Source organism: Anthonomus grandis, chromosome 14, assembly GCF_022605725.1.
Source record: "Anthonomus grandis grandis chromosome 14, icAntGran1.3, whole genome shotgun sequence".
NCBI classification, from domain to species: Eukaryota; Metazoa; Arthropoda; class Insecta; order Coleoptera; family Curculionidae; genus Anthonomus; species Anthonomus grandis.
The window spans coordinates 1,035,388-1,044,277 of NC_065559.1; the positions used below are offsets into that span (position 1 = coordinate 1,035,388).

The 8,890-nt window shown below is 35.0% G+C and overlaps 1 protein-coding gene across 3 annotated transcripts in view; it reads right to left on the reverse strand.

Annotated features, from left to right (window-relative positions):
- Positions 1 to 5,680, reverse strand: part of LOC126744372 (vam6/Vps39-like protein) — a 44,522-nt gene extending 38,842 nt beyond the window's left edge. For 2 of the 3 annotated variants that reach the window (XM_050451742.1, XM_050451741.1), the window contains exons 1-3: positions 5,608 to 5,680; positions 5,467 to 5,554; positions 5,179 to 5,322 (exon numbers count right to left, since the gene is read on the reverse strand). The gene's annotated coding sequence lies outside the window, so the exon portion shown is untranslated. The remainder of the gene's footprint in view (positions 1 to 5,178; positions 5,323 to 5,466; positions 5,555 to 5,607) is intronic. The other variant, XM_050451744.1, reaches the window with a different exon arrangement.
- Positions 5,681 to 8,890: the final 3,210 nt, after the last annotated feature.

Below are 8,890 nucleotides of genomic sequence, written 5' to 3' on the forward strand. Positions count from 1 at the left end.
CCAATCATGACAACCCAGCGACAATTAATCAATCCATCAGCTCTGACGCTATCCTTCTCTGTTGCAGCAATTCAAACCGCCACTCTCTATCTCTCTCTCCAACTAACTCCATCGTGATCTGAAAGAAATTGAGGCGTGGCTCACGTAACTTCCAATCAAAAATCCCCTTTGAATTATCAATTCCATGACGTCAATTAGCTCCTAACCAAAAAAAAAAGAAAATGGCGGCCCTACAGGAAATGACTCTTGTTGACGTTTATTAACAGCGTTGCCAACGGCTCGTTTAGTTTCCGTTAAGTTGACGTTTATTTGACGGATGCCGTCCATTGACAGCGTTTCAATAAATATCCAGCAATTTTTTAATGTTTTCCGCACTAAAGTTTATAGAACCTAAAAACCGGAAAAAAAATCATGACCACCCCGTGACCGAGTCATCGGCACTCGATCCGACCCAGCCTTGTCCCTCTATATGGCGTCAATTGGCCAAAACCAAAATGGCGGCCATACAACAATACGTTTACAGTTCTCGATCAATATTTTAATAATGTTTTTTTTTAATTGTGCTAAACTGAAGAAACGTCTCAATCGGGCGGTAATAATAATTAATAAAAGATCGAGAGAACGGACGGCAGTAGTCGGATAACGTTAGGGCTTGGGACGGCCCTTTTAAAGCAAGATTAATGAGTGTTTAGTGAAATAGTGACCGAAATAAACCGTAAAGAGTCTCCATTATCGGGTTATCGATTGCCGTTAGGTTGAGCTGCTCATTTATCTGATGAAAGGATCATTTAAGTGTATCTTACTTCTGGAGTTTTATTATTTATTAATTATTTATTAAAGGCTATGACATTTGTCCGTGCTTTGCTAAGTTTATCCGTGTGCAAACGGTCATTCTTTGTGCCACAAAAAAAGCCCCTTTGAGGTAAAAAGTGAAAAACCCCATCAATTTCCTTCTTAAAGTCTCCTTTGAATATTTTATTTTATATATATAATAAAAGTTGTTCGGTAAGCTTCACTTTATATATATATATATGGTTCCGTACACGATTTGGTGGGGCCGAATTGATCTTCAAAAAATCCCTCTTTTTTACCAGCGAATTTTCGGGTTAAATCCAGTTAAAATCCCGCAAAGAATCGTCGTCGGGGCTCGCCTTAATCCTTATTGATGGATCGAACCTTGTGTGTAGACGTCAATGCCGACCAAAAGGAGTTTACTACTTACCGCTTTTCTTGAGGGCTAAAGGAGTTTTCGAGAGGACTTGGATAAAACGTTTATTTAACATCTTTCCCTTATCATGTTTTTCATATTTTTGTCTAACGTTCTAGAGTTACGGATTGAGGCATATATTTAGGCAATTTTTACTATTTGCACAAAATAATAGGAATATTATAAAGGAAGGGCACTTCGTACCCATCAGTTTCATATATGAACGTTTCTTGTACCTTAAAAACTCTCTGAGTTAGAGACAATTTTATCAACCGATAACCAAGAGAAACCAGAGGAAATTTTTGTCAATCTTCAACAAACTTCGTTATGTCAAACTGGAACCCTTCTAGGCAAAAGTTGGCCAAACTCCCGTTCATATAAAATATATCCACGGGGGGATGTTTTAAACGCACTTAAAGCGAGCAATTAAAATTATAAAAGTTGGGGAGCTTTAAAGCCAGGAGTAAGTTATCAAAAACCGCCAAACTCCCTGCCTCCTGCTGAATAATTCAGCTCAAGTAGGAGAAACCTCTATATATATATATATAGCAGGGCAGGAAAACTTATTTTGTACCTGTTGTTACTGGCTCGAACCGTAACATACACTACTAAACTGCCTCTAGTCTTGTAATACTTTACTTTAAAACCATCATTTTTCATGCCGGTTTCATGTATTATGTAGTACGTGCAGGCCAAAGTCGACTTTTGAACGTGTACGTGGATGTGTGTGTGTATGCAGGTTTTGTTTTCCGATCGCTGAGTCGTTCGTTTTGCCTTTGGCAAGCGAATCTGGTTAGAAAGATTTATATGACATTTTTTTGTGAAAGTCTAGTAACTTTCTTTAATTTAACTGTGAGAGTCTTGCTGTTTAAAATCTGTTTGCTTGGTTCATATAAGATGTTTAGAAACATTGACACAACAAACAGGCATCTATCGTTATCTAGGGAAGGTTATATGACATGGAAATCAGGATCGCATTAAAGTCATTTAACTAGACTCAAGATATTTTCCAGGACCAGGAATAGATGATCCGATATAAGTTAAAACTTCTAATGTACTCCTCAATATTTAAATGCGTTTTTGTTGAAACGACGCTTTTCAAATCGGTGATAAGCATAACTCAAAAACTATTGCGCCCATCGAGCACCCATTCTTCTATACTTGATTGAACAAAAACATGGTACTCTACAATATTTTGACGTGTGAAATATATGTACTATTTCACACAAAAAACACCAAATTAATAAATAGCACCCTATTTTCCAAATAAAACCTTAAAAAGCCCAATTTTTTTTTATTCCCTCATTTATATGAGACAATTTTTTTTTTTAGTACAGGCGCTCCTGTAGATTTAAAATTTTCAATTAAAAATCATTTAATGAGATTTTTTTAATACTGTTAATATTCCTTAAATAATAAAAAAAAGTTTGACATGCACTGGTTTGCACCTTGACAACCAACAGGAGATCAATTTAATACAAGCTAAAGAGAGACGGAAGGTGGCGAATTCCAGTGACCATCAAAAGTTTAATCAAACTTTTTTTATATTAAAATGATTTTTGGTTACATGGGCGCTCGTTTTAGAATTATTGTAAGTTTCTTAGTATTTTGATTTTTGCAATTTTTTTTCGGAAATTTACGTAATTTTTTCACATAATGTGAACCTTACCGGGATTTTTAACAAATTTTTATGTTTTTTTTTTCAAGCAGCTAAATTAATGTTTCAGGCATTTTTCGAAGGGTTTCGACTGCCTGGATTAATTTTTCCAGGCACTTCTCTCATTTTTCCAGTGAGTTCAACTAATTTTTCAATTGTTTCAAGGTTATGGAATACATTTTTCAGGCAGTTAGGGTCATTTTTGACAGTTGATTTTTTTTCTCTTGTTGCGTAATTTTTTAAAGTTTTTTAGGTATTTATTGTAATTTTTTTATATTCATATAAATGCCATATCTCGGCTATCGTAAAAGCTACGACCTTGCGGATAGTCTCGTTGGATTCAGAACGACAAAACTAAGACAAAACCGTTGGAATTTTCCCGATAGCTCCCATAGAAGCCGAGATATCGACCTTCAAAGTTTGGAATTTTTCATTTTTCGGGTATACCCCCCGTATCGAATTTTTTCACCAAAAATTGATTTTTTTCGAAATCAAAGTAATATTCAGTCTTAGTCTAATCAGTCTTATTGGACGATTTTCCCGGTTCGATCCTTGTTGCCCCCACCACTTTTCACTCAATTTTTTTTTAATTTTTTTTTTGTAATAATTTTTACACCTAAAAAAATCAGAAAATAGGATCAAACTAAGAAAAAAAACTAATAAAACGGGATGGCGCCAATGGGGATCGAACCGAGACCGTCCGGGCCATAAATCACATTGTCTCACTCACATCTCCAGACATACGCCTGTCTTTCTCTAACACATTATCCTATTGAACGTACCAGAAAAAAAAAACCCTCACTGGATCGGAATCCGCGGGTGATCTGTCAGACGAAGGCAGACTTATGTCAATAACCATGTGTAAGACAAAGAAGGATATAACCCGTAGCAAACAGCCATGTCTTCAAGTCAAATTTTATGTAAAAAAATACAAAGTAGTGGGGATCGAACCTGGACCGCCTGGACCATTTTTCATTCATTAGTCCGATAAATTGATAAAAAATAGTGGGCTGTGAAACGTCAGGTAAGTGAATCTGGAGGTAGATGAGAGAAAGATGAACTTACAGCAAACATCATATGCGAGACAAAGAAAATTGTCAAAAGTCATGGAAGACTATTATTTTTGTCTCGCTTCTTTAAGTCTGGTAATAAAATTAGAGTTGGCCGTGATGCCCCGCCCCCCATGTTGCCATGACAACCGATGACAGTTGTGAGTGCTTGATTTTTTAACGTGTCAATGACAAGTTCGAGTATTCAAAATGGCGGCAGAACGGGCGCGGCCTAAAAAAAGATTCGATCCGCGGATTAATTAATTACGCCGCATTTTCACGTTCTAAAATTTAAAGAGAGACTTAAAACCGGAAAGAACGAATTTTTTTGCCAGTTAAAGTGAGACGCGGTTTTCTTTTTCCAGGACGTCTCTTAGTTAAAACAGTATAGAAGATAAATGTTCCGGAGTGGCTGCCTTTAAGTTCTTCCTTCCTTTTCTATTTGAACAAAGCAAGGGGGTTTTAAGAGAAATACGTTACCACTAGAAAATATACAGGGAGTCTCCCTTAAAGGGTGTGGCTCTTATACAGGATGTTAACATTTACAGATGAAGTGTCTGAGCTGCCAAAATATTTTAACCCTGTTGCTATTATGTTTCCCGTTTCTTCAACTACATTATACGGCCATTTAACCGGAAAAATAAATGTACTCGTACGTCACCTTGTGCGCCCCATTCGGTTTTAAGGCTGATGAATTTTTGATGTTTTTTTGAGTAGGTAATTTCGACCGACATGGAACCTTGCATTATATTAAATTTGCAACGGCCCTTTTGCTCTTTATATGCATTAGCCGTCAGACTGTCCCTCCCGTTCATCTTTAAAGGATTTAATAACGGGAACGTTTTTATGACGTTTTCCGCTTTACGATATCTTTTTAAACTTCATAGGTGTATTTGAATTTCCCGCCCCCGTAATTATGTCAGTTTGACAATTATTGTTATGGGCTCTGACGTCACACAAATCCATGACAACCGAATTAATTTTTTTAAGGGTTTTAATATTTAAAAAAAATCCTAACACTAACTGCCCCGGGACAAAGATAACTATATAGGTAATTCAATGACACCGAGAGAGACGGATATAATCTCCTAGGAGAACACTATTTTTTATAACTAAGGTGGCTTACTCGTTCCAATGGCCCCGAGACAAAGATAACCCTATAAGTGATTTAATGAAGCAGAGAAAGACATTTTTAAGTGGTTGACAAGTAAATCGGGATGTACTCAAACTAGTAAAAAATTCATATAAATACTTAATTGTCCTACCTTATTGTAACAACTTCTTTGCTGCAATTAATTCGGACTATCAAGTGTCCTGACTCAATAGACAGACATTCCTGGGATATCCCATTGAAAAATCATATATATTCAGTACATTTTTGGTATATTATGAGAGTGTGTCAGTTAAACCTGAAATAGAATATTAACTTGAGATACATGATATGTCCGAGTCGAATTAAATGTATGTATATTCATTTAGGGGCCTTTAATGGGTCCGGTAACTTAAGTGTTTGTAATATTTATAAAGATTTGATTTATTTATGTTTTTTTTACCTTGTACATACTCCAGTAGTACCTGAGAGTAACTTTTAAACCAAAATGAGGTTAAGGAACTTGGGAGTCCCTCGGAAACCTGTAAAACCTTAAAACAAATAAGGGCCAATGGGAGCATATATGTAGAAAAATGCTGCTTACCCATGTTAAATACATAAACAAATATAAATAGTTCTAAAATTGTATATAAACGATGTACCAATTTTTTTTAATATCTATCAATAACAATAATAACTTTGGAGAGGGAATATAACCTTAAAAAAAATTCGGACCCAATCCAACTGCCCCCGGACAAAGACGACTATATATGTAATTTCATGAAACAGAGAGAGACGGATAAGGTCTCGCAAGACAAAGCGTAACAATTGGTTTGAATTGCGACATGGTCCGACAGCCCCGGGACGAAGACAACTATATACGTTCTTTCATGCAACAGAGAGAGACGGATATAATCTCATTTAACAATACTGTTAAGTCTAATCCTATTTATTGATTGAGTTGGTCCGACTACCCCGAGACAAAGATAACTACATGCGTAATTTGATGAAACCGAGAGAGACGGGTATAGTCTCACGAAACGACACTGTTTTTACTTCTAATAAATTATAATTAAAAAAATTATTAATTTACTCAATAAACCAAACCAAGAATATAAAAACACTATTAATAACCGATGCTAGCGAAATAACGCCGCAATAGTATAATAACAACTAACTTACGGTAACAACAGCACCAACAAGAGGTGTATAATTTGGCTAAATTTACTACCGTGCAAATAATAACGGATTCCGAAATTAGGTTTTATGAGAGTTTAATGGTGATGGTGGAAACACGCGAGCGAACGAAAATCGCCCCCCGATGGCAATACCGAAAGTTTACGTTGAAAAATGGCCCCGGAATCGTAGGTGCGCGTTTTATTTAACATGTTGCTTTTATACATTCCATAACTCACTTATACATTAACACCATTAACGGCGGGTTTAAATTATTTTAATGAATGTGTAGAGTTTCACTAATAGAGACTTTTAATAGTTTCACTAATAACGGACTCATAGATAAACAGTTTATAGGGGTGAACGGACTTTTCACTATTTAAATAACAATTTCAAAATAACAGTTTTTTAAGGTTAGCTCCGCTGTCTAATTTGACAGATGTCAAGTGTATCAAATTCAAGTAGGGCTGGGCATGGAAGGCCCGCGAAATTTAAATTTTTACGTTTAAGTTCCCTCCCACCCCCTTCCCTCTGCTCAAATGGACTTGTGTGCGTAAATTTAATTGAATCTAATTGCATTCAAAGATAACTGCAGAAGTCAATTGTCAAAATGTCCCTGCAAGAGTACTAGTAGGGCTGGGCGAGTTTCAAACCCCGCGAAATTTAAAAAAAAAAAAAACAATATATGTACTTAAATTTTATTTTCAAATAATAATCCACATGTAATTTTCCGAAACGTAATATTATTTGAATAGAAAACAATGGACGGCCAAATGATTTCACCGAACGTATATTGTTCGAAACAAAAACCGCGAAAAATTGATGAATTATCGACAAACCGGCTATTGTTTAAAAATAATTCATTTCAGTCTTGAATTTCGCAATGCACTGAAACTAATACAAAATGGGGTTTTCGACTGAATAAATATAATCCGAAAAGAGTGTTTCGTTCTATATAAATCTGGCTTAAAAAAAAACTATTTCCTTTATATTTAAATCCTCAAAAGGAGGATTTTTTCTTTGGCGATCATTGACTAAATACACCGAAGGGAATTTCTGGATCTATTTGTACGTGGTAAGAGACCCCACCCCGCCCGGTTTCCTTTTGATCGCGGTATCAAATTTACTCGAATGCACCCCGCGGTGGTAAAAGAGAGACCGACCAATTTATTTTTCAATTTATATATAAAATTAAAAGAAAACAACCCTTAGGGCGAAAAGTATTTAAGGGAGGATCAAAGGTTCGAGGAAAAAATCCGTGAACGTAGTCGCGTAAGTTTAAAATGTCCCCTGTTTATAAAAGGGTCCTTATGGTGTTTTTGCTGTGTCAGCCGACCCTTTATTGTCTCGTCGTGTCTCTAATTTTAGGGTCGAAACCTTTTTCCCTATATTATATAGACCCTTGTATATGGGGGAAAATTAATTATGATAGGGATTTTTGGTGTTGAGAGATTTAATTGGCCGATAATGGCTGTGGAGGCCCCTTTATTAGGTAATTTTTTTTGGTTCGTTTTTAAAAAAAAATTGCTTAATATGTGCTTAATGGTTTTTGAAGAAGAAGTTGTGTGTCAATTTTCACGTCTCTAGCTCTCATGGTTTCGGTGGTATGGACGTTTTGTTCCTAGGAATTTTTTTTCAGTTTTTCTCAGTGTCCACGGAGGATTTATCTACTTTTAAATTTTTTTTTGAAAAAACGCTGAAACACGTATTTAACGATTTTCTTCAAAGAATCTTTGGTTCAATTTTCACGTCTCTAACTTTAATAGTTTCAGAGATACAAGCATTTTGTCCTCAAGAACTTAATTTTTTTTAGTTTCCAAGGGAAATTATCTACTTATAAAATGATTTTTAAAAAATGCTGAAACACGTCTTTAATAATTTTATTCAGAGAATATGTGTTCCAATTTTCAGGCCTCTAACTGTCTTAGTTTAAGAGATACAAGCATTTTGTCTGTATGAGTTTATTTATTTTTTTCAGTGTCCACGAAGGATTTATCCACTTTTAAAATATTTTTCGAAAAAATGCTTAAACACGTGTTCAATGATTTTCTTCAAAGAATCTGTGGTTCAATTTTCAAGTCTCTAACTTTAATAGTTTCAGAGATACAAGCATTTTGTCTGTATGAGTTTATTTATTTTTTTCAATTTTTTTCAGTGTCCACGGAGGATTTATCCACTTTTAAAATATTTTTCCAAAAAATGCTGAAACACGTATTTAATGATTTTCTTCAAAGAACCTGTGGTTCAATTTTCAAGTCTCTAACTCTCATGGTTTCAGAGATACGAGCATTTTGTCTAGGTATATCCCAATTATGACTTTAAAAAATTACAGACCCAAAACTATTTGACCTAAAGAGAAACGGTTTTCACGGTTTGCTTCAGACTTTTTAAATCTATTTATAGGCATAATTCCAAAAAAAAAATAATTTTTTGATTTTGATTCAAAAAAATTCAATAATCCCAAAATTGATAAAAGTCATACGAATAAATATTTTTAACGTGCCAATGAGAAAAGTGAAAACGGTTTGTTGCTATGTCAAATAGTTTTGAATCTACAGCGCTTTGAAGTCAAAAATCCGAAATTTTCAAAATCGATTATCTCAAAAACCGTTTAATCAAAGTGTATGATGTGACCCATCAAATTTCTTAGAATTTGACGTAGAATCCAATAATATCGAAATTACTATTAAAGAGGATGGTCCTAAAGGCTT